Genomic DNA, 27,098 nt, shown 5'->3' with positions numbered 1-27,098 from the left:
TCTGAAATCTTTGCAAATATAATGGCCTTTTCCCTGTGATTTTATTTCAAGGTTACTTATATCAGCATTTATATTCTAACAGCAGTGGGGTTTGGGATTGTAATTTGAGAAAACCAACAGCAACATATGCACGAGGGTAAATAATGCTGCATGCTTGCAGTTTATGAAGAATATTTCTGTTGTAGTTTTCTTCAGGGAGGCACTATGATATTGGACCTTGTTATCCCATTGCACTAATATAGAGATGACCGTTGTGGTTTGTGATTCATATCTATTACTATTTTGTCACAAAAGGACATTGTAGCAGAAAGGACAATACACCACAGCTAATTAAATTATTACGCACAACATACTGGAGGAACTCAGCAGGTCGGGCAGCATCCATGGAAACGAATAGTCAACGTTTTGGGCCGAGACCCTTCATCAGCACTAAATTATTAACACTTCATTAGAATTAAATTATTAACACTGTGAACTTGTGTCAATTTAGGCATAGATGCATGCAACAGTTTAGGAATGTTTACAGAGCTGAGTGGTTGTTTGATCTCAGCATTTATTTTTTGCTGGTTGGCTTTTCACATTTTAGATGTGAAAGCTGAAATGCAGGAGTGCATCACTAATTGTATAAACCTACGTTATAAAATCATATACTTCACCATATCATACTTCCTGTTTGTGGAAGGAGCAAGCTAAATTAATACCACAGTTCTTCTATAACATCATCACCTGTAATCCTGTCTCTTTTAAAATTATTTCAGTTTAATTTTGGAAAACTGCAAGGTTTGAAACTGAGGATGATTATTAGGGTCACAAAAGGGAGAAGCAAAATATTAGCTTGGGCGCCAAAGTAGCTCAGCAGTTAACGTGATACTGTTGCAGCCTTGGGCATCAGTGTTCGGAGCTCAGTTCTCACCACTGAGTTCAGTGGCTGTTAGTGAGAGGCTAATGAGCTGTGTCTCTAGAGAAGCCCGGTAAAAAGGAGTTACAGACGTCACCTGTAGGGCGTGTTTATATTCCTCCCTGTGAACGCGTGGATTTCCTCCAGGTGTTCTGGTTTCCTCCCAGAGTCCAAAGATATACTCGTGAATAGGTTGGTTGGTTATTGTAAATTGTCCTGAGATTAGGCCAGGTTGCTGGAAGGTGCAGCTCACTGGCCCGGAAGGTCCTGTTTCGCGCTGTATCTCTAAATGAATAATTTGTCCAGCAACTATTTCACACAAAAAGAACATGGGACACTACAGCACTGGATAAGCCATTTAGCCCTTGATGGTGTGCTGATCTTGATGCCACTTTATACTAAATGTCCTCCTCCTGAGTATCATCCATGTGTCTATTTGAAAGTCTCTTAAATTCCACCAAAATGCCTATTTTCATCACTACCCTAAGTAACCCATTCCAGTTACTACCACTGTGTATTAAAGAAACTTGCCCTTCATGTCACCTTTAAAGATCCTTCCCTTAACTTTAAAAGCATTTCCTCTAGTGTTTGATTTTTCTACCCTGGGGGATAGAGTCTGAATGGCCACCCTATCTTTACATTTCATAATTAAAAAATAATCTGTCAGGTTTCACTTCAGCCTCCAATATTCTGGGCAGAACTGCCCAACCTTTCCTTAAACCTCACATCCTCTAATCCAGGCAGCATCCTGGTCAACGTCTTCTGCACTTTCTCCACATCCTTTCCATAATGGGCAACCAGAATTGCACACAGTACTCCAAGTCCAGTCTGACTAAAGTCTTATATGGCTGTAGCATGACTTTTTTACTTAGCATCCCTATCATTGAAGGTAAACATGCCACACACATCACTTTATCCATTTACTTTGCCACTTCCAGTGAACTATGGACCTGGACCCTAAGATCCCTCTGTGCTTTACAACAGGACATTTGAGAGGGAGGCTAAGCAGACAAAAGTTGTGATCCATATAGGTACCAAAGAATAGGCAGGAACATGGATGAGGTCCTGAAAGGGGATTTTAAGGAGCTAAGTAGAAAGATAAAAAGCAGGACTTCCAGAGGTGTGATCTCAAGATTACTACCCTTGATACATGCTAATGTGTTGAGAAAATGATACTGAGTGTACTTCAACATCTGGCTAAGGAGCTGATACAGAGAGAGAGCCCAAAGATCCAAAAATAGTTATTTTTGAATAAATTATTCTGAAATAAGAAAGATGCACTTACATTGATGGCTGCTGAGAGGTGGAAGAACAGGTTTGTAGACAGATTATGTAGAAACAACAGGATAGACATAGTATGGTTTTCAACTTCCCCATTATTGATTACAACTTCCTTAATACAAGAGGTTGAGATAAGATGGGATTTTTTCAATACATCTTGAAACAATATGTGGAAGTAAACATACTGGAGCTGGCTTTGGGAAATCAGCCAGGCCAGCTGACAGACCTGATGGTTAGTTAACATTTTGGGAATAGTGGCCACACCTCATTTTGTATAAAGATAGTTATAAGTATAAAATCTGATCATATGGGAAGGTACTAAACTGGAGGAGGGAACATTATGATAGGATTAAAAAGGAGCTGAGAGGCATTGATTAGGGGCAGCTTCTGGAGTCATGAAGTCATTAAAAAGTACAGCACAGAAACAGGCCCTTTGGCCCAGCTAGTCCATGCTGAAACCATTTAAGCTGCCTACTCCCATTGAATTGTCATCCATGTACCTATCCAAACTTTGCTTAAGCATTGAAATTGAGTTCACATGCACCACTTTTGCTGGCAGCTCACGACACTCTGAGTGAAGAAGTTTCCCTTCATTTTCCCCTTAAACTTTTCACTTTTCACCCTTAAGCAATGATCTCTAGTTGTAACCCCACCAAACCTCAGTGGAAAAAGCCTGCTTGCATTTACCTTACCTATAAACCTCATAATTTTCTATACCTCTAACAAATCTCCTCTCAATCTTTTACATTTTAAGGAATAAAGTACTAAATTATTCAATCTTTCCTTATGACTCAGGTCCTTCAGAACCGGTAATGTCCTTGGAATTTTTCTCTGTACTCTTTCATTCTTATTTACAACTTTCCTGTAGGTAGGTAACCAAAACTGCACACAATACTCTAAATTAGGCTGCACAAATGTCATATACATTTTCAACATCACATCCCATTTCCTGTATTCAATACTTTGATTTATGAAGGCTAATGTGCCAAAAGCTTCTGTAGGACAAATACATGTCTGATGTATGGGAGTTATTTAAAGACCAGCTGATCCAAGTTCAGGACTGGCATCTTCCAGAAAGGAGTAAAGACAAGGATAGTAAGATAAGGGATGACTTGAGAAGCCCTGAATTTATTCAGGAAGGAAAAGGAGCCCCTGTGGCTGTTCCCCTTAACAATAAGTACTTCTGTATGAGAACTGTTGGCCTACCTGGGGGAAGCAACGGTGGTCGCGCCTCTGGCATAGAGTCTGGCCCTGTGGCTCAGAAGGGTAGGGAAAGGAAGAAGGCAGCAGGGATAGGGGACTCTGTAGTTAGGGAGTCAGACAGGCGTTTCTGTGGACGTAGGAAAGAAGCACGGGTGGTAGTTTGCTTCCCAGGTGCCAGGGTCGGGGATGTTTCTGATCGCATCCATGATATCCTGAAGTTGGAAGGTGAACAGCCAGAGGTCATGGTACATATTGTTACCAACAACGTAGGTATGAACAGGAAGGAGGTCCTGAAAACAGACTACAGGGAGTTAGGAGGGAAGTTGAGAAGCAGGATCTCAAGGGTAGTAATCTCAGGATTACTGCCTGTGCCAGGCGACAGTGAGTATAGGAATAGAATGAGGTGGAGGATAAATGCGTGGCTGAGGGATTGAAGCATGGCAGGGATTCAGATTTCTGGATCATTGGGACCTTTTTGGGGGCAGGCATGACCTGTACAAAAAGGATGGATTGCACTTGAATCCAAAGGGTTCCAATATACTGGCAGGGAGGTTTGCTAAGGCGATTGGGTAGGGTTTAAACTAGAATTGCTGAGGGGTTGGAAACGAACTGAAGAGACAGAGGAAAGGGCAGTTGGCTAACATATAGAGAAAGCCTGGAGATAGTGTGAGAGGGAGAATAGTTAGGTGATAGAGAGAGGATACGTTCAGACTGATGGTTTGAGATGTGTCTATTTTAATGCAAGAAGCATCGTGAACAAAGCGGGTCAGCTTAGAGTGTGGATCTGTACTTGGAGCTATGATGTTGCGGCCATTACAGAGACTTGGATGGCTCAGGGGCATTAATGGTTACTTAGAGTGCCAGGCACTAGCTGTTTCAGAAAGGACAGGGAGGGAGGCAAGAGAGGTGGAGACAGGGCACTGCTGATCACAGATAGTGTTATGGCTGCAGAAAAGGAGGAAGTCATGGAGGGATCGTCTACTGAGTCTCTACGGGTGGAAGTTAGAAACAGGAAGGGGTCGATAACTACTGGGTGTTTTTTTATAGACCACACAATAGTAACAAGGACATCAAGGAGCAGATGAGACAGATTCTGGAAATGTGTAATAACAGGGTTGTCATGGTGCGAGTTTCAAATTTTCCAAATATTGATTGGCATCTACCTAGAGCAAGGGATTTAGATGGGGTGGAGTTTGTTAGGTGTGTTCAAGAAAGTTTCCTGACACAATATGTAGGTAAGTCTACAAGAGGAGAGGCTGTACTTGATCTGGTATTGGGAAATGAACCTGGTCAGGTGTCAGGTCTCTCAGTGGGAGAGCAGTTTGGAGATAGTGATCACAATTCTATCTCCCTTATCATTGCATTGGAGAGGGATAGGAACAGGCAAGTTAGGAAGGCATTTAATTGAATAAGGGGAAATATGAAGCTATCAGGCAGGAACTTGGAAGCATAAATTGGGAACAGATGTGCTCAGGGAAATGTACGGCAGGAATGTTGCAAATGTTCAGGGGATATTTGCATGGCGTTCTGCATGGGTACATTCCAATGAGATAGGGAAAGGATAGTAGGGTACAGGAACCGTGGTGTACAAAAGCTGTTGAAAATTAGTCAAGAAGAAAGGAAAAGCTTACGAAAGGTTGAAAAAAGCTAGGTCTAGAAAATTATAAAGCTAGCAGGAAGAAGCTTAAGAATGAAATTAGGAGAGCCAGAAGGGGCCATGAGAAGGCCTTGGATTAAAGAAAACCCCAAGGCATTCTACAAGTATATGAAGAGCAAGAGGATAAAACGTGAGAGAATAGGACCAATCAAGTGTGACAGTGGAAAAGTGTGTATGGAACTGGAAGAGATAGCTGAAGTACTTAATGAATAGTTTGCTTCAGTATTCCCTTCAGAAATGGATCTTGTCAATTGGACGGATGACTTACCACGGATTGGAAAGCCTGAGCATATAGACAGAGGATGTGCAGGAGCTTTAGGAAAGCATCAAGTTGGATAAGTCCTCGGGACCGGATGAGATGTACCCCAGGCTACTGTGGGAGGCGAGGGAGGAGATTGCTGAGCCTCTGGCAATGATCTTTGCGTCATCAGTGGGGATGGGGGAGGTTCTGGACGATTGGAGGTTTGCAGATGTTGATTCCTTATTCAAGAAAGGGAGTAGAGATAGCCCAGAAAATTATAGAGCAGTGAGTCTTACTTAAGTGGTTGTTAAGTTGATGGAAAAGATCCTGAGAGGCAGGATTTATGAACATTTGGAGAGGCATAATATGATTAGGAATAGTCAGTATGGCTTTGTCAAAGGCAGGTTGTGCCTTACGAGCCTGATTAAATTTTTTGAGGATGTGACTAAACACGTTGATGAAGGTAGAGCAGTAGATGTAGTGTGTATGGATTTCAGCAAGGCATTTGATGCAAGGCTGATGAGAAAGTAAGGAGGCATGGGATCCAGGGGAAACTTGCTTTGTGGATCCAGAATTGGCTTGCTCACAGAAGGCAACAAGTGGTTGTAGACAGGTCATATTCTGCATGGAGGTCGGTGACCAGTGGTGTGACTCAGGGATCTGTTCTGGGACCCCTTCTCTTCATGATTTGTAGAAATAACCTGGATGAGGAAGTGGAGGGATGGGTTAGTAAATTTGCTGATGACACAAAGGCTGGGGCTGTTGTGGATAGCGTGGAGAGCTGTCAGAGGTTACAGTGGGATATCAACAGGATGCAAAACTGGACAGAGAAGTGGCAGATGGAGTTCAACCCAGATAGGTGGTTCATTTTGGTAGGTCAAATATGATGACAGAATATAGTATTAATGGTAAGACTCTTGGCAGTGTGGAAAATCAGAGGGATTTTGGGATCCGAGTCCATAGGACACTCAAAGCTGCGGCGCAGGTTGACTCTGTGGTTAAGAAGAGATACGGTGCATTGCCTTTCATCCACCGTGAGATTGACTTTAAGAGCCAAGAGGTAATATTACAGCTATATAGGCCCCCATTTGGAGTACTGTGCTCCGTTCTGGTCACCTCACTACAGAAAGGATGTGGAAACTATAGAAAGGGTGCAGAGGAGATTTACAAGGATATTGCCTGGATTGGGGAGCATGCCTTATGAAAATAGGTTGAGTGAACTCGGCCTTTTCTTCTTGGAGCGACGGAGGATGAGAGGTGACCTGATGGAGGTGTATAAGATGATGTGAGTCATTGATCATGTGGATAGTCAGAGGGTTTTTCCCAGGGCTGAAATGGCTATCACAAGAGGGCACAGTTTTAAGGTGCTTGGAAGTAGGTACAGAGGAGATGTCAGGGGTAGGTTTTTTACACAGAGAGCAGTGAGTGCATGGAATGGGCTGCCAGTGATGGTGGTGGAGGCAAATACGATAGGGTCTTTTGAAGGACTTTTGGATAGGTATGTAGAGCTGAGAAAAATAGAGGGCTATGGGTAACTCTAGATAATTTCTCAGGTAAGTACATGTTTGGCTCAGCATTGTCGGCCAAAGGGCCTGTATTGTGCTGTCATTTTTCTATGTTTCTACGATTCTAAAGTTTAGAAAGCTAAAACTACACTGGGCCCTTGTGGATTAAAACAATAGTGTTACATGCTGAAACAGGCAATCATGAAGGCCGGAAATGGCCATGAAATGTTCTTGATGAGCAGTATCAAAGAACGTCCCAAAGTATTTTATACATATTATGAACAAGTGGATAACTAAGGGGAAGGTAGGTCCACTCAAGAATAAAGTAGTGATTTGTGCTTAGAGACAGAGCAAGTTGCTGAGGTACTAACTGAGTACTCTATGTCGATATTTATTGAAGAGAAGGAGTTAGAGGACAGAGTGGGGCATTCTCTTGTGGTGGGACTTTTTGAGATTAAGGAGGAGGCAAAGTATTAAGTCCACAGAGTTGATGGCGTACAGCATGTCTCAGAAGATTGAAAGAAGCAAGTCAGAAGATTTTTGGGACTTTGACAAAAGTATCTGTGTCCTCACTAGCAACAGGTGAGGTCCCAGAGGACTAGAGAGTAGCAATTGCCATTCTTTTTTCAGAAAAATAAATAGGAGTAATCCAGGTAATTATAGGCCCGTGAGCCTCGTGTCAGTGGAAAAGATGGGATTGTAGAAGGTAATGGGGGGTTGGATTTATGTGTATTTGGAAAGGTATAGCCTGTATGGACTATACTTTGATAATAAATGAATCTTTGAACCTTTGATTAGGAACATTCAGCAAAGCTATGTGCACAGCAGATCATGCCTTACAAACTTAAGACTTTTCTTATGAGGAGTTGACAATGGAGATTGATAAGGTTAAAGTAACAGATGTTTCATTTTTATTTAGAGATGCAGTGCCCCTTTGGCCCACCAAGTTACACTGCCAAGCAACCCACCTATTTAACTTCAGTCTAATCGTAGAGACAATTTACAATGACCAGTTAACCCCCTAACTGGTATGTCTTTGGAATGTGAGAGGAAACCAGAGCACCCGGAATAAACCCATGCATGTCTTGGGGAGGATGTACAAACTCTTCACAGGTGACATTGGAATTGAAATCCGAGCTCCTACACACCGAATGGTAATAGTGTTCTGCTAATCGCTGTGCTACAGTGGTGCCCTAAATTATTTCTATTTTATTTTTATTTAGCGATACAGCACAGTAACAGACTCTTACAGCCCAATGAGCCCACATGCCCAATTACATCCATGTGACCAATCAACCTGCTCAACCATATGTCTTTGGAATGTGGGAGGAAACCGGAGCATCTGGAGGAAATCCGTGCGATCACGGGGAGAATGTAGAAACTTCTTGCATACAGGAGCAGGAATTGATCCTGGGTCACTGGCACTGTAAAGTGATGCGCTGAATGCTATGTTAATGTGTTGCCCATGGACTTTAGTAAGACATTTGATAAGGTTCCTCATAGTAGATTGATTCAGAAGACAAAGATACAGGGGCTCTAGGGTGAATTGCAAGTTTGGATGCAGGACTGGCTTGCCTACAAAAGACAGCGAATAGGTCTGGAAGGCTGTAATTGTGGCTGGAGGTCTGTGATCATAAGGATTGCTACTGGGACATCTATTGTTTGTGATCTTAGTTGATAGTTAGATTAAAAATATATTTGATTACTTAATATGGATATGTAATATCTTTGAAAATATATGTGTTTGGAAATTTATAGTTTTGTGATGTTTTTTTTCCAAGACAGAATAGGCACACCAATCAAAACTGAATCAGTTTAACCATTCCCTTTTGGATCCTTTCTCTCATGATGTTGTTTTAATTTGGCTCTTTACGGTGTATTACAATTTCTGTTGTTGACTTCTATGGGTGTTCTGAATACCCCTAAAGCTTAAAAACAATTCATTGCCTGGCCTGAATAGTAATATGGAAAGACCTTTACACTTGATTTCAGGCCTGCTTTACAAAGTCCATTTGTTTTTATCATGTACATTTATTTGATTTATATTTCTATTTAACAAAAGCACAAAGTTGTCAAATTCCCCTAAAATGCCACTAACCAAATTCATATAGCAAAGTCAACAATATATTCCCCTCAGCAACAGCTGCCATATTTAATTATATTAGCACGAGATGCAGAGCATTTCTTTTGTACTGATATCCAGTTGCCTGGAAGGTAGTGTAAAATGGCATGCAAATTCAGTACAAAAGCAAATTCAGTACAAAAGCCTGATGTACTAAACTTAAAAAATTAAGACACAGACTGAATAGGTCTGATAGGATTGGAGGGAGAAATCTGATGACTTTTAAAGTTCTTATTATCTTTGTGTGGTCAGTTTTGATTGCATTGCAAGTCTCAGAGGTTAGTGGATTGACACATGTTAGGATTTATTTTAAACTTGTGCATTTGGAGGAGAAATGGGTCATTAGTTTTGGAATAAAAGTTGTCAACTCTGGCGTTTCTTCTGCTGTATCATAATTATTTTTTGTTATGTACAATCAGGTGATCTCCCTATATGAAGCACCACATACATATATTTCCAAACATCATACATTTTTATAATAGTAACTAAATCACACCATAGTAAGCCACCACATGTAGGTCTATATATATAAAACATGATAATTCTTTTAAAAATGAGAAGAGCTGTCCCCAGTATAAAATGATGGGAGTCAATTGCTCTTAATCAATCACCAACTCTTACCTAGTAATTTCAGAAGAGAAGATGATGGTCAGTCCTGGCAAATATTGGCTTCATGCCTTGACCGTTGCTTTATTCCCATTGTAATTTCTTCTGTCATTGTGCTTCTGGGGCCTCCATTTAACTTTACTGCTCTCAAAGGACATTAGATAGAATGTACTTATGATGTTCATTAATATACAATTGATATTGAGAAGCAGGAGAAGATGCAAAAAAAAAGGCGTACAGTGATGATACCTGCACTGAGGATTTAACTGTCAGGAGGGGCTAAACAGATTGCGGCTATTTCCTTACGGAGGACTTTAAAATGAGCTGATAGCATGAAAATACTGATAAAATGTATTTCTACTTGTAAGGAATGAGAAGCTATGAATCATAAATATGAATCTACAGCTTACAAATCTAACAGAAAATTCAGTTAAAATCTATGAGAATAACAAGTGGAATGTGCTATTACAAGTAGTGGAGGCAAATGGCATTGATGGCTTAAGGGAGAAAGCACATGCTGGTAGATATGGATGAACAGTGGGTGAGAGTCATTTGAAGTACATATAATGGAATCGTTGCTGAACGAAGTTATTCTTGTAATTAATTTAATGTAAATAGAATTGTTTGAGTTCTATTAATAGGTATGTAAATAATTAAGTCTGTACCTTTGAGTTATTAGAATTGTAGAGTCATTCAGCACAGAAACAAGTTATTCAGTTCTCCAAGTCCCTGCTGACTACTCGTACTAGTCCTTTTATCTGCTCTCATTCATAGCTTAATATGAGTTGGCAATTCAAGTGTTCAGCTAATTACTTCTACAGTGTAGTGAGAGTATCTGCCTCCACTTTCACGTAAGCAGTGCAATCCAGATTTTAACTACCCTCTGGGTGAGAAAATTGATCCTTAACTTCCCTTACCTAAACATTTGGCTCTTACCAATAAGCTATGCATTCTAGTTTTAGATACAGAGCCATGGGAAAAATTATCTATTATTTACCATTCCCATGCAACCTGTAACTTTATATATACACTGTAAGGTATCGCTTCAGCCTCCTCTGCTTCAAGCAAAACAAATCCACTCTGTCCAGTCTTTCTTCATAATTGGAGTATCATCCCAGTGAATCTCCCTACAACCTCTCTAGCATCACCTTGTCATTTTTTTTTAGTATGGCGTTAACTCCAAATGAGTTCTAACCAGTGTCTTATAAAGTTTTGCTGTTGCCTCTCTGCTCTTGTATTCTATGCTCTGGCTATTGAATTTAAGTATCCTGTTTATCTTCATGACATTATCAAACCGTTCTACCACTATCAGGGATTTTTGGACTTAGAAACCACAGTCCCACCGTTCTTCATTTGACCATCGAATCCTAACATTCATGCGCGCCCTGAATTAGTCTTCCCAAAAGTATATCACTTTTCACATCAGAATTGTATTCCAAATATCATTGCTCAGCATCTCAACCAAACAAATCTTACTTCCGTCTTTGATTCATCCCTGCTTTTCCAAGTGTAGATTACTTCTAAGAATTTTTTTCCAATTATTTGCCTACCATTAACTGTGACTTGCCAGCCTGGCTTATCCCTGCTGCTTCCTTGAATAAAGATGCCATATTTCTTGTCATTCAGTCATTTGGCATCTCACATGTGGGCAGCGAAGATTGAAACAACTCTGCCGGGGCTCCCCAACTCCTTCCATATCTCCCTAACAAGTCTGACGTACATCTCCGACCCTGGAAATTTATCCATATTGAATTCTGTTATGACTTTGAATGCCTCTATTTAAAAAATAGCATGTCTATTCTTACCCTCCTTTAATTATCCAAAGTTAAAGTCCATCTTACTTAAAATAGGTCAGAAATATTCATTTAAGATACTTATCTCATCAGTGGCTTCATGGACAAAATGCATCTTTTATTCTTAATGGGCCCCACTCTTTCCCTAGTTGCCCTCTTGCTCTTAATTGTCTGTGCCAAGTGACCTTATATTAATCTATTTATTTATATTATTCCAAATATTACACTGGCATCCCTTAGCAGGAATTATACCAATAAATGAGATACTTTCTGGAAATATAATGTTGTTTAGTGCTTATGAAATTAAATAAACTCTCCACTTGTGTGCTATGATTTACAGTGGACAATTACTTTTTTATTACGGTCAACAAGTTGCATTTTGGAATATACCTCTATTAGAACCTCAGCAAACTTTAGTCTATATCTATCAAACATGGTTTTTACTTGGTACTTGTAAATTTTGAAGTAAATCTGATCTCAACATTGTTTTACAGAGAGCTAGAACATGTGTCTGTTGATTCATTAGTTGTAAAGAGCTGAATGGAAGAAAACTTGATCAAGAGGCTCTTAGATTTTTAGGTAAGTAACTATTCTGTTGGACTTTTATTTAGAGAATGTAACAAAATGGATAATTGTTTCTTCCTATTTGTAATGCAGAACTATTATTTAAAATATTTTAGCATGAATTGACATGAAGTAATTGTTTCCAGGTTTGAATTGTTAGCCTACCCTTGTGTTTTCAAAATGAACAGTACGGTAGTTGCTTCCTTTCTCCATAGTTTCTGTTGGATGACAGCCAGTGCTTTTATGTTGTCTAAAATGACAACTGGAATTAATGTGACAGTTTTGCAGCAACAATATGGTATTTGTGTAGCATAACACTTATCAAAAACTGACATTTGAAATGAGTTGTGTCATAACAATTTTCAGCTTTCATATGTCTTTCTGAATTTTCTCTCATTTATGCTAACCACTCAGGAAAAGTAAAAATGTTGATGTTTCAAAAATCAGTTCTAAATAAGTTTACAAAACAATGCTTGTTGAATAATACCATATTGCAATTGTGATGACGGTTGGGAAATTTTACTTCGCTCTGTCCCAACTTAACTGACAATGAGTACTTGTCCTAAGATAGGGGAGCATAAAGAAAATGCTTCTTTTAAATTATGAGTTTTTACGTTAAGTACACTTCTTGCATTTGTAATTGATTTCTTCCTTGTTGAGTAGTTAATATTTTCTGTGTTCCATCCATAATGGCTCTGAATTGATATTAATTCTTTAGTTTGTTTTTAAATTTTATTATTGCTCTTACTAATGTCCAAACAAATATATTGAAATATGTGCTATTAAAATGTATACACAACACATTCAAAATATATTCATTTTTAATTATAAGTATCCACTGTTCTTTATAGATGATCTACTAATTAACATAAATTACCACATATTTTTACATTTGATCTCATCTCAGTTTTAAACTCAAAAAAGAAATTCCTTTATGCTACATCATTTCTGCAAAGGTATTTTACTGTAGCAATATCATTATAATTTGTATATTCATAATTTTCATGATCAATGATGCTTTGTGCTGCCTTTTAAATTAATGGGAACATTAAACATTACAGCTTCGGTATCATTTTGGTGCAGTCATTTATTGGTATAATTCCTGCTATGGGATGCCAGTGTAATATTTGGAATAATACAAATATATTAATATAAAATATGATATCTTATTTCTCTTATTTCTAGAAAAGTATTTTGTCTCACTCAGGTTTTTTTTAATGTCATACATCATAACTATGTAGGTAACAGTCAGGTGTTTTGTTTTTGTCTCTGTTAGGGGACAGTCAGACATCAAGAAATTATTGGATGTGCCTTGGGTCTCTTGCTCAATGAAATAATTTTTGTTCTATCAACGAAAATACTGTAGTTTTTCATGTTTTTGTCACAAAATGCTTATCTTATGTTTCACTTTTTGACTCCTCCTGTCAAAAAGTTCAAACCAATCATGCATTTAATCGTGTAATTGGTATATTGTCATTTCTATATGCCACTGTTCAATGTCTGAACTACTTTGGTTTTATTGTCTACTTTTGAGAAGACTTGAAGACATTCTTCACAAAACCTTCAATGCAGGAACAGGCTATTCAGATTAATGATGGTGGCAAATGGTAGGGTGGTGGCAAGATTTGAAAATCATCAGCATTTAAAATTAAGCTGCAGCTGGACTGCAAAGCAATGCAATGTGGTTCTTAGGGAGAGATGTGACATGACACCATTTTAAATGTGTCCATATGCAGAATCCAGAATTCCTCACACTTCACCCCAAATATTCTTCTGGTAAAATTGCTTGGGCAAAAGCAGTGAAAAAATACATTGGTGACAAATCCTGACATTTTCCGTGCCCATTTTTACATCTTCTATAGGCAACTAGTAGCATGCTGGAAAGCAGATGTAAATAATGGAAATTATGTTTTTAATGTATTCCTTAAGTTTGCATCATAGTGTAACTGAACGTAAAAAAATATTGCTCAGTAGAAGGAGATCCAATGGGTCCTTGTTGGGTCCAGCGGAGCAATCTCGTTAGTCCAATTTTCCTTCTCCTTATTTCCCAGTGCGCTCATGATATATTCTCTCCCATCAATTCCCTTTGATTCATTTTGCCACTAACCTACATTAAGGGGTAATTTCCAGCAGACAACTAACCTGTCAGCATGTCTTTGCAATGTGAGAGGGAACTGGAGCATTTGTAGGAAACCAGAGCACCATGGTGTATAAGTGCAGACGCGGCACAGATATCATCTGGGGCCCTTGCAGCTGTTCCTAATATGCATGTTCTTAATATGTACCAATACTGTAGCTTTTAGCAAAGCATAGCTGATTACAGGTGCATAGTTCAGCAAATAAAAATGGGTTCCTTCTACATTATACTAATATTTTTGAGGCCATCTGGCAGTGCTGAACAAAAGATATCTTTCTAAAATTTTTTTGGAAAATCTCCTGCCTTCGAGATGCATGCCTGTACAGCAGTATCTAGGTCACCAGGTATATGGAGTTGAGGAATTTGTTTCAAATCACAGATATAAAATTGTTGGCTTATTTTCTATTATCGAAGTCAAGATTCTACCTCTGTTTGTTTAAAGAATGTCTTAACATATACATTGCTACATTTTAAAATTATGTAAGAAACTTTTTTAATAATTTTAATTTTAAAATTCTGAACTATGATATGCATGGAGAAGTGCAATCTTATTCCACGCTGGAAATCTACAATTCTGAGCTTGAGTCAAGGAAAGGTTTTATTGTTTTCGCCTTTCCTTCTTTTGGTTCTGATATCTGACTGATTTTTGTCAACAAAATTATGACATAATCTTGTTTAATTTTCTAAGCTTTGCAGTGAGTAGTGATCCAAATGAAATTCTACTGTACTTGTTTCAATTATTGTCTACTTTTAAAAGAATGCATCATTATCTTTTTAAATATTTTGCTATGCATATGAACGTTTCAAGTAAAAACATTGAGAGATTAATGAAACCAGATGCAATCATTTTCAGAAATTAAAATTCTTCTAATGATAGGAGGATATTAATGCATGTTTTAACAGTAAAGAATTTTACGACAAGTGAATCCTTCAAATATTTGTAAAAAGAATATAAGGCAGAACCTGTGACATTTGTAAACTCTATTTTGCAACTAATATCTGGATAATTTAAAAAAGGCCATTCATTTGATTTTGAGATATATTAAAATGTATACTTGTATGTTATATATTATGGGCTTGTGTGTCATCAAATGTCGTTCATTGCTTAAGTCAGAGTTAGCAAGTTATTAAGTGACTGTAATCATGTTAAATATTAAAGGAAATTACATAAGTTTAATATGACACTATATAACAATATGACTTAATATTTTTAACCTTATTTATTTGTAAATTTACATGCTTCATCCATACAAACATTCCTAGGATTATGTAATACTCGAGTTATACAAAGTTTACATTTAAAAAGATCAGATCTATGCAGATACAATTTCCTAGATAAGACCTACTTGAGGACACATATACGAGGGGTCATTGATAAGTTCTTGGCCTAAGGTAGAAGGAGTCAAGTTTAGAAAACCTAGCACATTTATTTTTCCTACATTTACACACTTAGTTCAGCGGTTGTAGAGCATACAGATCCCTTCTTTGTAGAAGTGGTCCACAGCAAGGGTGATTGATAAGTTTGTGGCCTAAGGTAGAAGGAGATGAGTTATTAACTTCAAACTTTCTGCATTACCACTCAAAGAGTTGAACTGCATCTGCATATAACGAGAGCTGTATAACTCATCTTCTTGTACCTTAGGCCATGAACTTATCAATCACCCCTCGTATAGGGGCTAGAGCTATCTTTTTGAATGGCAGTCTCTTGTGTCTGCCACATATGTAGATACACGCAAAGTTGAAGCAGCATTTACCTGTACTCCACAATCATGACCAGAAGTGGAAGGTAATTCTGTGTCATCATGCTTTATGTAACAGCACAATATGGTAACAAGCATTTATATGTTCTGGATTTACCACATGCACAGTGAACACCATAATGAAGAGTAAAGAATAGATTAAAGACCATGTGAAAGACTCAGTTCCAATAAGATCTACTGTGATTATGAAGCAGCAATCTGCAGTATCTAGAGAAAAGGAAAAAAAGATATTGACACCATAGATAGAGAATTTAAATCAACACTTTATGCTGATTGGCCTCCTGACAATCCAGGAGAAGGTTGAGAGCCTTTTTGAATGCTTGAAGCTAAGATATTTGAAACAAATGGGAGTTTTCTGGTGAATCATGAGTGGTTTAATTATCTTGAGGCTCATGTGAATTTTGCACGATACATAATTGGGTGGTAAGGCTCCTAATATTGACGAGGACACAACCAAGAATTTCCAATTTTGAGAGGGGAGTTGTTTGTCTGGAGCAAGAGTTTACTTGTGACTTTAGGAGAAAGTGCTACATTGCACAGACATTGTACCTAAAGGTGATGCTTCCATATAAAATAGGTATGTTTTGAATTGTTGTGTTCACATGTTTCAGCCATCAAATTGTATTGAAAATCCTTAACTTGAGCCAAAAGTGGACCCCTTTGAGGTTGATATTAATGTTAGAATCATTTTGAGCACACTTGTCCATGGAGTTGAGGACATACAAATTATTTCTCCCTGCAAGAATGCTTGCTCCTTCTTTTTCACTGGAACCACCCATTTCACTGAGCAATTTTCCATTCACTGAGTCCTCTCTCTCAAAATCGTACAGTCTCATTATCCCATCCTTGGTTTCATAAGTAACTAACATCTTACTCCTAGATAAGCTTGCCTCTTTCAAATTATGTTTTTCTTCTTACTTTACATTCAGTAGCCACTTTATTAGGTAAACCTGTACACCTGCTTGTTAATGCAAATATCTAGTCAACCAATTATGTGGCACTACTCAGTGCATAAAAGCAGGCAGACATGGTCAAGAGGCTCAGTTGCTCAGACCAAACACCAGAATGGAGAAGAATTGTAATCTAAGTGACTTTGTCCATGAAATGATTGTTGGTGCCAGATGGGGTCGTTGGAAGATCTCAGAAACTGCTGATCTCCTGGGATTTTCACACACGGTAGTCTTTGGAGTTTACAGAGACTGGTGCGAGAAACAAAACAAAAAAAAAATCCAGTGAGCGGCAGTCTGTGGGCAAAATTGTCTTGTTAATGAGAGAGGTCGGAGGACAATGGTTCAGGCTGTCATAAAGGCAACAGTAAATGAAGTAACTACTCATTACAACAGTGGTGTGCAGAAAAGAATATCTGAATGCACAATACATTGAACCTTAAAGTGGATGGGTTACAGCAGCAGAAGAGCACAAATGTACAGAAATACACCAAGTATTACCTTTTAAAAAAGGTTCATCTGTGTTGTTGTGAGTTACAGTGTTGGAATATGCAGTGTTATGAAGCCAGTTAAATAAGTAGCCTTATCATTAGAGCAAGTATATTGTCAGTAAAAAAATAAGGAGTGAGATTTCCAGAACTGGTCCATCAGCATGTTGAAAGACATACTGTACATATTTGCATAATACAGAAGTGGATGCTTATCTCAGAAAGTTGATTCAAAGGAACAAAATTAAAAGGGAAATAAGAAAAATTGAGGTGTATTTAATATTTGAGTAATATTATAAATATATATTGTTTGATTTTTTTTGCATAATTCATTATGGATTATATGTAAGAAGCACATGAATGGCATACATTATTACACCATGTCATAAATGAGCATCTCACTTAAACAAGAAAAACAATGTAGACAGAAATCCCGGCTCCCATGTTTTTCCTTCAATTAGTTCCCGGAGCTACAAAACATAATGAAAATATTGGCAAATAAAATGAAGGAAAATCCGAAGATATTTACATATAGGAACATAATAAAAAGGATGGTGTCTATTAGAAAGCAAATCAAACATGCGTGATGTGGTTCTAGATGAATACCTTGTACGTAGTTACAGAAGAAGAATGTTATGTATTAATTATAATAAGAATATAGAGAGAAGCATTATCAAAGTTTAACAGCTTTAAAGTGAATATGTCACAGAGTCTAGATGAAATGTATCCTAGGGTTTAAGAAATAACAGAGGCTCTGACTATCATTTTTATTAAAGGTCTCTGCCTGCACATGTGTGTTGATGGTTTGAAGTCTGCTAAAAATGCATTATTGTTTAAGAGGAGCAAAAGGGACATGCTAAACAACTGAAGGACATTCAGCCCAAGCAGTTATTGGAAAATCACTGGAAAGCATTATGAGGGTTTATACATGATTTATAAAAAGACACACAATATTCAAGTAAGATCAACATGGATTAATTAAGGGCAGAAAATGTATAATGAATGATTGAATTTTTGAGGGTAAACTATTAGCATTGCATGCATTTTAGCAAGGCATTGATAAGGTTCAACATGGGTTAGTAGTCAGAAAAATAAAAGTCAAGGCAAACTGACAAGTAGGGTTCAAATCTGACGGTGGCAAGAAGCAAAAATGGAATGACTTACAAGTGCTTTAGTGATTCTTTTCATCGAAAGGTTGGTGGAGATCCAGAACTTACAGTGAGCTGAAGTTATTGAGGTAGGAACTTCAAAGCATTTAAAACTTACCTGGAATTTCACTTGGTTTGTTGTAGTCTGCAAGATTTGAGACTCTGAATTGTTCTTATTTTGGTTTGTATGGGCTTGATGGCTTCTGTTTAATAGATTTTTAATAATTCCATGCCACTATTTCCTTGATTATTGTTTCACTTTTTTATTCAGGGCTCTTTCGGAATAACGGATTATTTTCTTGAATGATTAAAATTGTAAAGTTATTGCAGTCTTGTATGTCACATTTCAAGTCACAAATGACTTTTAACAATCTGAATTTTCCTACTCTTAAAACTTGGAAAAACTGCTTACATTTTGTCCACAGGAATGCTATTGCTTTGTGCCTAGTAGCTTCTTTTTCCAAATTTTGCTGAAAATTTACAATAGTTGTATGAAAAGAGTAAATGCAACTTGTTTTCTACTAGTTTTGACACCAATACCACATTTCAGATTCACTGGCAAAATAAAGCATATGACTTGTTATACAAAGGATATAACTGCATTATGAATATAATTAATTGAAACTGTCTGCATAATACATGTGACATAGTTTTGCTCTTTGTTATAGATACAGTTTTTAAAATATTATTTCATGAATTCAATTTTCCAAATTATTTTAATATGGGAAGTATTGAAGTGTATATTCAGGCAAGTTACCCAGTGGTCCAGAAATCCTTTGGAAATGTGATGCTATATCAAATAAAATGAGAAATCTGTATGCAGGACAAACATAACCTAGTTACACATTGATGTAGAATTTACAGTTATTCATAATCACTCAACGGAAGTCTAGCATCACTTAATATTGCCATACCTAAGCTGGTCAGGTGTGTGAATCAGTGTTCGCGAAGGTACTTTGCCTGTTATTTGAAGATAATACAAAACAAGTATGCAGTCTATGTTTAAGGCCATTATTCCACAGCACTGCAACATGATGATAATGGCTGTACATAAACATTGTAAAATTGCATGTAAATTGATATTTACATTCGTAAAACGATTGATGTTTTCATTGTGCTCACAGTGAGGAGCAATTTTGTATTCTGACATCATATAATGTTTTGTGCATGTTAATGATTTGCTTGTCTAGTTTCAATTCAGTCTTCTAAAAATATGCACTTTATTACAGTCATTTCAAATATTACATGTTATTGTAAGGGTTAGCTATCAAATTATTATATATTTTAATCTTCCTTTTATTCATGACATATTTATGATAGTATTTTGTGAATGAATCTTTTTGCTTCAGTGTCCATGCACAGCTTGTTACTGATAATAAAATGTTTAGCGTTTCAAGTTTTGTTGAGAGCCAGGTGATTTCTGTCATACTTGTCATGTAAAATCAACTTTGAGTCTAATATCTTTTCCTTCCATGATCAGCATCCCTGAATAGCTGATGGGGCTTTACATTAAACATCTGTATTTATTGTACAAGCATTGTCTATTATGGGGAAATTCTGCTTCTAGGAGACCTGTTTAGTCATTCATAGTTGCTCTATCTAACTCTAACTCTGAGCACAGAGGGGCTAATATTGATTGACATACTTGCCAGAGGACTGATTGAAACTTGTGTCTCAATGTTACTAATGCTCACTGAACCATTTTATTGAAGATAAAGTGAATAAAATAAGTTTTCATAAGAGAATTCTTTGAAATAGAAAGGAGTGGGGAAGCAAAGCACTGAAACAATTCAGGGCACCATCTAAAATACACTATGTACAGTGGCAAGGCAACACATACAAAATGCTGGAGGGCCTCAGCAGATCAGGCAGCATCTGTGAAAGAAATAAACAGTTGATGTTTTGGGCCATGACCCTTCATCAGGATATTCTTGTGTTTGTGATGTACTCTAGCAGAGTTACCAAGTAGATTCAACATCTTTTCATTGAAAAAAATCTTTTAAAGCAAACGCTATATTCATCTGTGCAAAAAAAAATGCCTATTGGGAATAATTTTGCTTTGTTGTATCACTGACAGATTATTTTTGGAATTTATAATACAATATGCTTTATTTTCTTTTTTGTTGAAGGAAATTATTTAAAAAAATCCTAATAGTGTGTAATAGGTAGCAATGAAAGATGTTTTGAATTTAGCCAGTGCCTAAATTTCTGCCTTAGCTATTCACCTAGCAGAATAAATCCAATTACAGTGGTGGGACAATAGTGCACATTTTTGAGCAAATGCAGTGGGAATCTTCAACATTGGTGGTAGATGCCAGGAGGACACATATCAAAACTGGGCAGGGAAATCAAATGCCAATTACACCCTACCTTCTGCCCACCTTCAACAAATGTATCAATGCTTGGTGTTGAACAAGTACTGAGGGTAACAGACCCACAGAAAATATGTTGGATTTGCCACTTTATTTATTATCAAGAGAGACCCATTAGAACATAACTGATTGAAGTGACTCAGTCCTGAAGGACACAGTTACCAGAACAGCTTTGTGGTATTTGGTCTGAGAATCAGTGTAAAAGAAAAAAAAACTAACTTTGTTTGCACCAGTCTGCTCATCACAGCTACATTTACTCAGAAATGATTACCTGCTCTTTTTGGAGATTTTGCTCCTTCCTCACGTTAAAGGTGTTAACTGTTGCGTTGTGTGAAGCTATCTCCATGCCAATACTGAGCAAATTAAGTACAGGATAGATCTATAAAATGAAAATGTTTCATTACATGTCATGAGCCTATATAACAATTGTAAGCTATTGCAATTTCTAACATGGTGTACTAAATCCTTTACTCTAAGATTACTATCAAGTCGGGTCATAAAACCTGTTTCACGTGGAAGAGTAGGAGCAGTAACATGTATACCTGAAATGAGAGTCCACACATTCTAGCATGCATACCAAATATTGACTGCATGATTCTCCAAAGTTTGCAAGTAGATCAAATCTGCATTTCTGTTACTTCAATTTGTGAATGGTTGTGCACAGTTTAAAAGCTATGAGAAAGTCAAAGCTCCACAAACATCCTCTTTCTTAATCTAAGCAGAGCCAAGTTAATAGAAAAGTAGAAAATGTGAACAGGAGTGGGTTACTTGGCCCTTCAAGCTTGTTCTGCTATTCAGTATGATCGCCGATCATTCAAGTTTAGTACCTTCTTGTATTTTTCTTTTACCTCTTTATTCCTTTAGCCCAAGGAAGTATTCCTCCCTATTAAGTGTATTTAGTGATTCGTTTGAACAGCTTTCTCTGGTAGAGAGCTCCACAGAAGGAAAGACAAAAGACAAAACTAAACTTTTCATTGTTGTTACTTATGTTTAAAACTACAGGTAATTTTCCTCACATTTTGAGTCATTTCCTAAGAGGTATAAGGAAATGCACAGGTTTCAGTAGGGAAGAATATAGAACATCTAATGTAGGAAGTCAACTGATGAGAAAGTACCCAACAGCTCTTTGAAACAAAAGCACAGGTCTGAAAAGCAAATAGAATAGCTTGTGAATTCTGGAGTTCAGAAGAAATACTGGTTCGTGTATTGAACGAGATTCTCAGAAAGCTTGTCGGATGTTTCCCTGGTGCTGGGGGGCATAATCTTAAAATAAAGGATTACCAATTTAACATTGAGATGGAAGGGGATTTTCTTCTTTGAGGATCATAAAAATTTGGAATTATTTACAACACTGCCCTCTAGTTGTTGAGTCATCCATCATATTCAAGACTATAATAAATGGATTTATGACTGCAGGGGATTTGTGGGTTATGTGCTTTACCAGAAAATGAAGTTGGTGGCAAATGTCATCTTATTGGGAAAATACTGTTCATATTCTAAATAAAGAGCATTCTAAAAACTGAATAAAGTGTTAAACAAAATTAAAATGAGCAGAATCTTACACTTCAACACTTCAACAGGACAGGAAATTCAGTATTGCTTTTCAATCATACATAGTTTAACCAACTATAAAGTCTGTTATTTTAAGTTACTTTCATTTATATTGCTGGACTTTTCAAGAAACAATAGGGATATTTGGAAGAACTTTCAGAAAAAAGGAGGGGAAATTTGATTTCCATCCAAAGTGAATATATAGTGTGAGGTGCAGCCAGCATGAGCTGAGACTGTCAAGTGAATCATGCTGCAGCTTCACAATTAATGGGAGAGCAGGAAACTGGCAGGTTCCCATTCTAAATCAGCTGCCGGGTCAAATTGGGTTTTGGAAGGCCTCTCGTGGCTGGCAGAGGGTGGGGGTTATTTTGTAGGCCTAGAAGGCAGCTGTTAAATTCAATCCAGGCTCTAGGATTTTAGTTGAAATGGGAGTGGCTGACTTAAAGATTAGGAAGTATGTTGTCTCTCCGAGACATACCACATGTAACCCACCATTATGACAGCAGATACGTTCCTGATGGGTTGGGTGTAAATGACAGATTTCCATGTCCATTTCCTGGCCCTCCTGGGAAAGTAATATCTACTCCATCATTTTAAAGATGGATTTAAAAGAAATCGAGAAACATATTGATGTTGTCATGAAGAAGGCACATCACCAGCTCTGTTTTGTTAGGAGTTTGAAGGGTTTTGATATGTCATCAAAGATTTTTTACGAGTTTCTAGAGATGCACAGCAGAGAGCAATCTGACTCGTTGCATTAGAGCCTGGTATGAAAGTTCCAATGCTCATGATAACGAGAAGTGGCAGAAGGTTGGAGACTCTATTATGGACATAATGCTTCCCATCATCAAGGACATCTTAAAGAGGCAGTCCTCAAGAAGACGGTATCCATCACTAAGAACCCTCACTGTCCGGGACATGACCTCTTCTCATTACTATCATTGTGGAGGAGGCATGGGAACCTGAAGAAACACACTCAATGATTCAGAAACAGCTTCCTCCCCTTCACAGTCTGATTTCTGTACAGTCCGTGAACCCATGAACACTACCTTGCTTTCTTATTGCACATTTTATTTACTTTTGTAATTTATAGTAGCTTTATGTCTGAACCGCTGTGAAGCAGTAGTTTTCACATCTTTGAAGTCAGTGCTGATAAAGCTGATTCTGATTCTGAAGAGAATGATCCTGAAAATGTTCAAGTTGGTGAAATAATCAATGGAGCAAACTTCAGTCTGTTTCTCCTTTTCTGTTTCATCAGCAACAAGTAGACACCTTTGGATACTGATTGGGGGAATGATCTATCAGGACGCAGCAGCAGCAGCCAGGTCAATGTTGCCAGTGTTGAGGCTCAGCAGGGAACTGTAAAGCCAGGCAGAACAACAGTGGTAGGAAACTCGATAGTCGGGGGGACAGACAGCAGATTCCATGGCCAAGAAAGAAAGGGCAGGATGGTGTGTTGCCTCCCAGGTGTTAGGGTCCAGAATATCTCAGAGTGACTGCAGAAGATTCTTAAAAGAGAGGGTAGGCAGCTAGATGTTGTGGTGCACATTGGTGCCAATAACAATAGGTAGAAAGGGGGAAGAGGTTCTCCATTGTAAATATATGGAGTTCGGGAAGAGGATGAAGAACAGGTCGTTCAAGGTAGTAATTTATGGATTACTCTCAGTACAACATGCTAGTCAGGGCACAAATAGGATGATAGTACAGATGAATGAGTAGCTGAAGAAAGGGGCACTACTTCAGATTTCTGGATCATTGGGATCTCTTCTGGGGAAAGTATGGCTTGTACAAAAAGGATGGGTAAAACCTGAAACTGAGAGCGATGAATATCCTTGCAGGCAGGTTTGCTAGTGCTGTTGGGGAGGATTTAAGCTAAGTTGGAAGTGGTGGTTAGGAACCAGAGTGGTAGGACATAGAATGGGGCAGTTGGTATACAAGTTGATGCAGTGTGTAATGAGACTGTGAGGAAAGACAGGCAGATGATAGGGCAAATTTGCAGTCAGTGGGATGAGTTGAAGTGTAACATGGGGACAAAATCAAAAAGTGTGATAAATACAGGACTGAAGATGTTATATTTGAATGCATGAGGTATATGGAATAAGGTAAATGATATTGTAGTGCAGTTAGAGATTGGCAGGTATGATGTGGACGTCACTGAGTTGTGGTTGAAAGAAAATCAGAGTTGGGAGCTTAACATCCAAAGATACCCCTTGCATTGAAAGAACAGAAGGGAGGCGGTAGTTCTTATGGTAAAAAATTAAATCAAATACTCAGAAAGAGGTTTTGTAGGATTGGTAAATGTAGAATCCTTGTGGGTAAACTTAGAAACTGCAAGGGTAAAAAGACCCTGATGGGAGTTATATATAGGCTTCCAAACAGTAGCCAAGGTGTAGGATATATAGTTCAACAGGAAATAGAAAAGGCATGTAATAAAGACAATGTTACAATAGTCATGGGCGATGTGGATAGGCAGGTAGATTTGGAAAATCCAGTTGGTGCTGGATCCCAAGCGAGGGGATATATAATGCCCTTAGATGGCTTTTTGGAGCAACTTGTGGTTGAACCCACTATGAGAAAGGCTATTCTGGATTGGGTGTTGTGTAATGAGCTAGATTTAATTTGGGAGCTTATGGTAAAGGAACCAGTGATCATAACATGATAGAATTCACCCTGCAGTTTGAGAGGGAGAAGATAAAGTCAGATATATCAGTATTACAGTAGTGCAAAAGGAATTACAAAGGCATGAGAGAGGAGCTGGCTGAAATTGATTAGCAGGGATGACGACAGAATAGCAATGGCTGGAGTTTCTAGGGGAAATTCGGAAGGTGCAGGATAGATACAGGGAAGTCAAGGAAAGGATTAGGCAATCATGGTTGACAAGGGAAGTCAAAGACAGCATGAAAGCAAGAAAGGGCATATAATATAGCAAAAATTAATGGGAAGTTTACAGGTTTGGGAAGCTTTTAAAACCAACAGAAGGCAACTAAAATATCTATAAGGAGAGAAGAGATGAAATATGAAGCTAAGCTAGTCAATAATATCAAAGAGGATACAAAAGGTTTCTACAGATACATAAATTAATAAAAGAGAGGTGAGAGTAGATATTGGACTGCTTGAAAAAGACACTGGGGTAGTAGTAATGGGGGACAAAGAAATGGCAGAGGACCTTAAGTATTTCGCATCACTTTTCACTGTGGATGACACCAGCAGTATGCCAGAAATCTGAGAGTGTTGGGGAGCAGAAATGGGTGTAGTTGCTGTTACTAAGGTATGTCCATTTAAAACTTAGATGAGACAGAATTTCTTTAGCCAGAAGGTGGTGAATCTATGGAATTCATTGCCATGGACAGTTGTGGAGGCCAAGTTATTGAGTATATTTAAAGTAGGGATTGATAGTTTCTTCGTTAGTCTGGGTGTCGAAGGTTACGGGGAGAAGTCAGAAGAAAGGGGTTGAGAGAGATAATAAATCGGCCATTATGGAATGACGGAGCAGACCTGATGGACCGAATGGCCTAATTGTGCTCCTATATCTTATAGTTCTCTATATATAGTGCCTTATCTAGAATGAGCAATGATTCATTTTTACTTTGTTTTGGATTCAAAATTACCCATTTTGGCTAGTTTAAGAAGCTCTGACCCTTCCACATATAGGACAGGAAGTGCTGTACAGTGTAGGTAGTTGGGTAATATTGGAGGTGCTCCTTCTACTAAATTCAGAAATCTTTTGTGTGCTTCTAATGCATGGATTTAAGGTTCTCAGTACTATAGGAATAGTACTTCTCAATGTGAAGTGATCAAGGGCCAGATACTACTCAGGAGTAAGTTGGGATTTACAAGGAGGCTTTCAGCACATCCGTGAATCTTTTCCTCTCTCTGCATGAGAATCTCTCCCTATGACAGAGATTAGATTAGTTTGAGTGGCTTGTGGTGAGTGTGTTAACAAGCTTAACTGCTGGGATAAGTATTTGCAACGGTTCAGTGCACAGAAACACTGGCTTGAAAGTAGACACTAATGTTGGAACGCCTTTCTCCTAGTGAATCAAGAGAGTTTTATGGAACCTATGGTTGAAACTTTAAAGGGCCTTGAAGTCTTTTATGTAGGCCTCAGAATCACTTTGGAGGGGAGGAATCATGGTTGTACCAAAGACCAAGAGCTTTGTGTCAGATCTGAGGTTTTGACATTCAGGTACCTTTTCTTCTTTCAACGTGTTGCACTGTTGTAAATTGGAGCACATGTTGGGACAGTGGTGCAACTTTGACATCAGTCTTCAGTAAGGTTGTCTCTATTGTGGACTTGTTTGTTAGTATCAAGACTTGCATGCTATCATCATGCCAAACATAAAAGGGAGAAGAATTTCTATGGGTAGCCAAATTTGAGGAGTATTCCACTGTTCTTCCCAAATGCTGTGAGATGCTTTAGTGAGGTTAATAAATTCACGTATGCTATCAGAGGTGTTCTTTCACTTGTCATGGAATTGTGCAAAGTGAAGATCAAGTCAATTTTGCCTCTAAGATTGTGTGAAATGGAGGCAGAGAGAAATTTCTACAGAAATGCCGTCCTGACGAAGTGTCTCGGCCCGAAACATCGACTGTACCTCTTCCTAGAGATGCTGCCTGGCCTGCTGCGTTCACCAGCAACTTTGATGTGTGTTGCTTGAATTTCCAGCATCTGCAGAATTCCTCGTGTTTGCGTTTCTACTGAAATGGTTGCTTCTGTCTCTCCAGTATCCATGAGAATGAAGCTTTGGTTCATTTACAAAATGATGAACAGTAAGAGTGCATGCAGTGATTTTATATGAGGGGGAGCAGCTCTGGAATCATGAGA

The 27,098-nt window shown here is 38.1% G+C and overlaps 1 protein-coding gene across 3 annotated transcripts in view; it reads left to right on the top strand.

Annotated features, from left to right (window-relative positions):
- foxp2 (forkhead box P2) overlaps positions 1–27,098 on the top strand; it is a 745,656-nt gene that overhangs the window by 175,091 nt on the left and 543,467 nt on the right. For all 3 annotated transcript variants that reach the window (XM_072267606.1, XM_072267607.1, XM_072267608.1), the window contains exon 3: positions 11,801–11,885. The gene's annotated coding sequence lies outside the window, so the exon portion shown is untranslated. The remainder of the gene's footprint in view (positions 1–11,800; positions 11,886–27,098) is intronic.

The sequence above is a fragment of the Mobula birostris genome, chromosome 9 (genome assembly GCF_030028105.1).
Source record: "Mobula birostris isolate sMobBir1 chromosome 9, sMobBir1.hap1, whole genome shotgun sequence".
Lineage (NCBI taxonomy): Eukaryota > Metazoa > Chordata > Chondrichthyes > Myliobatiformes > Myliobatidae > Mobula > Mobula birostris.
This window is presented reverse-complemented; position numbering and strand designations above follow the sequence as displayed.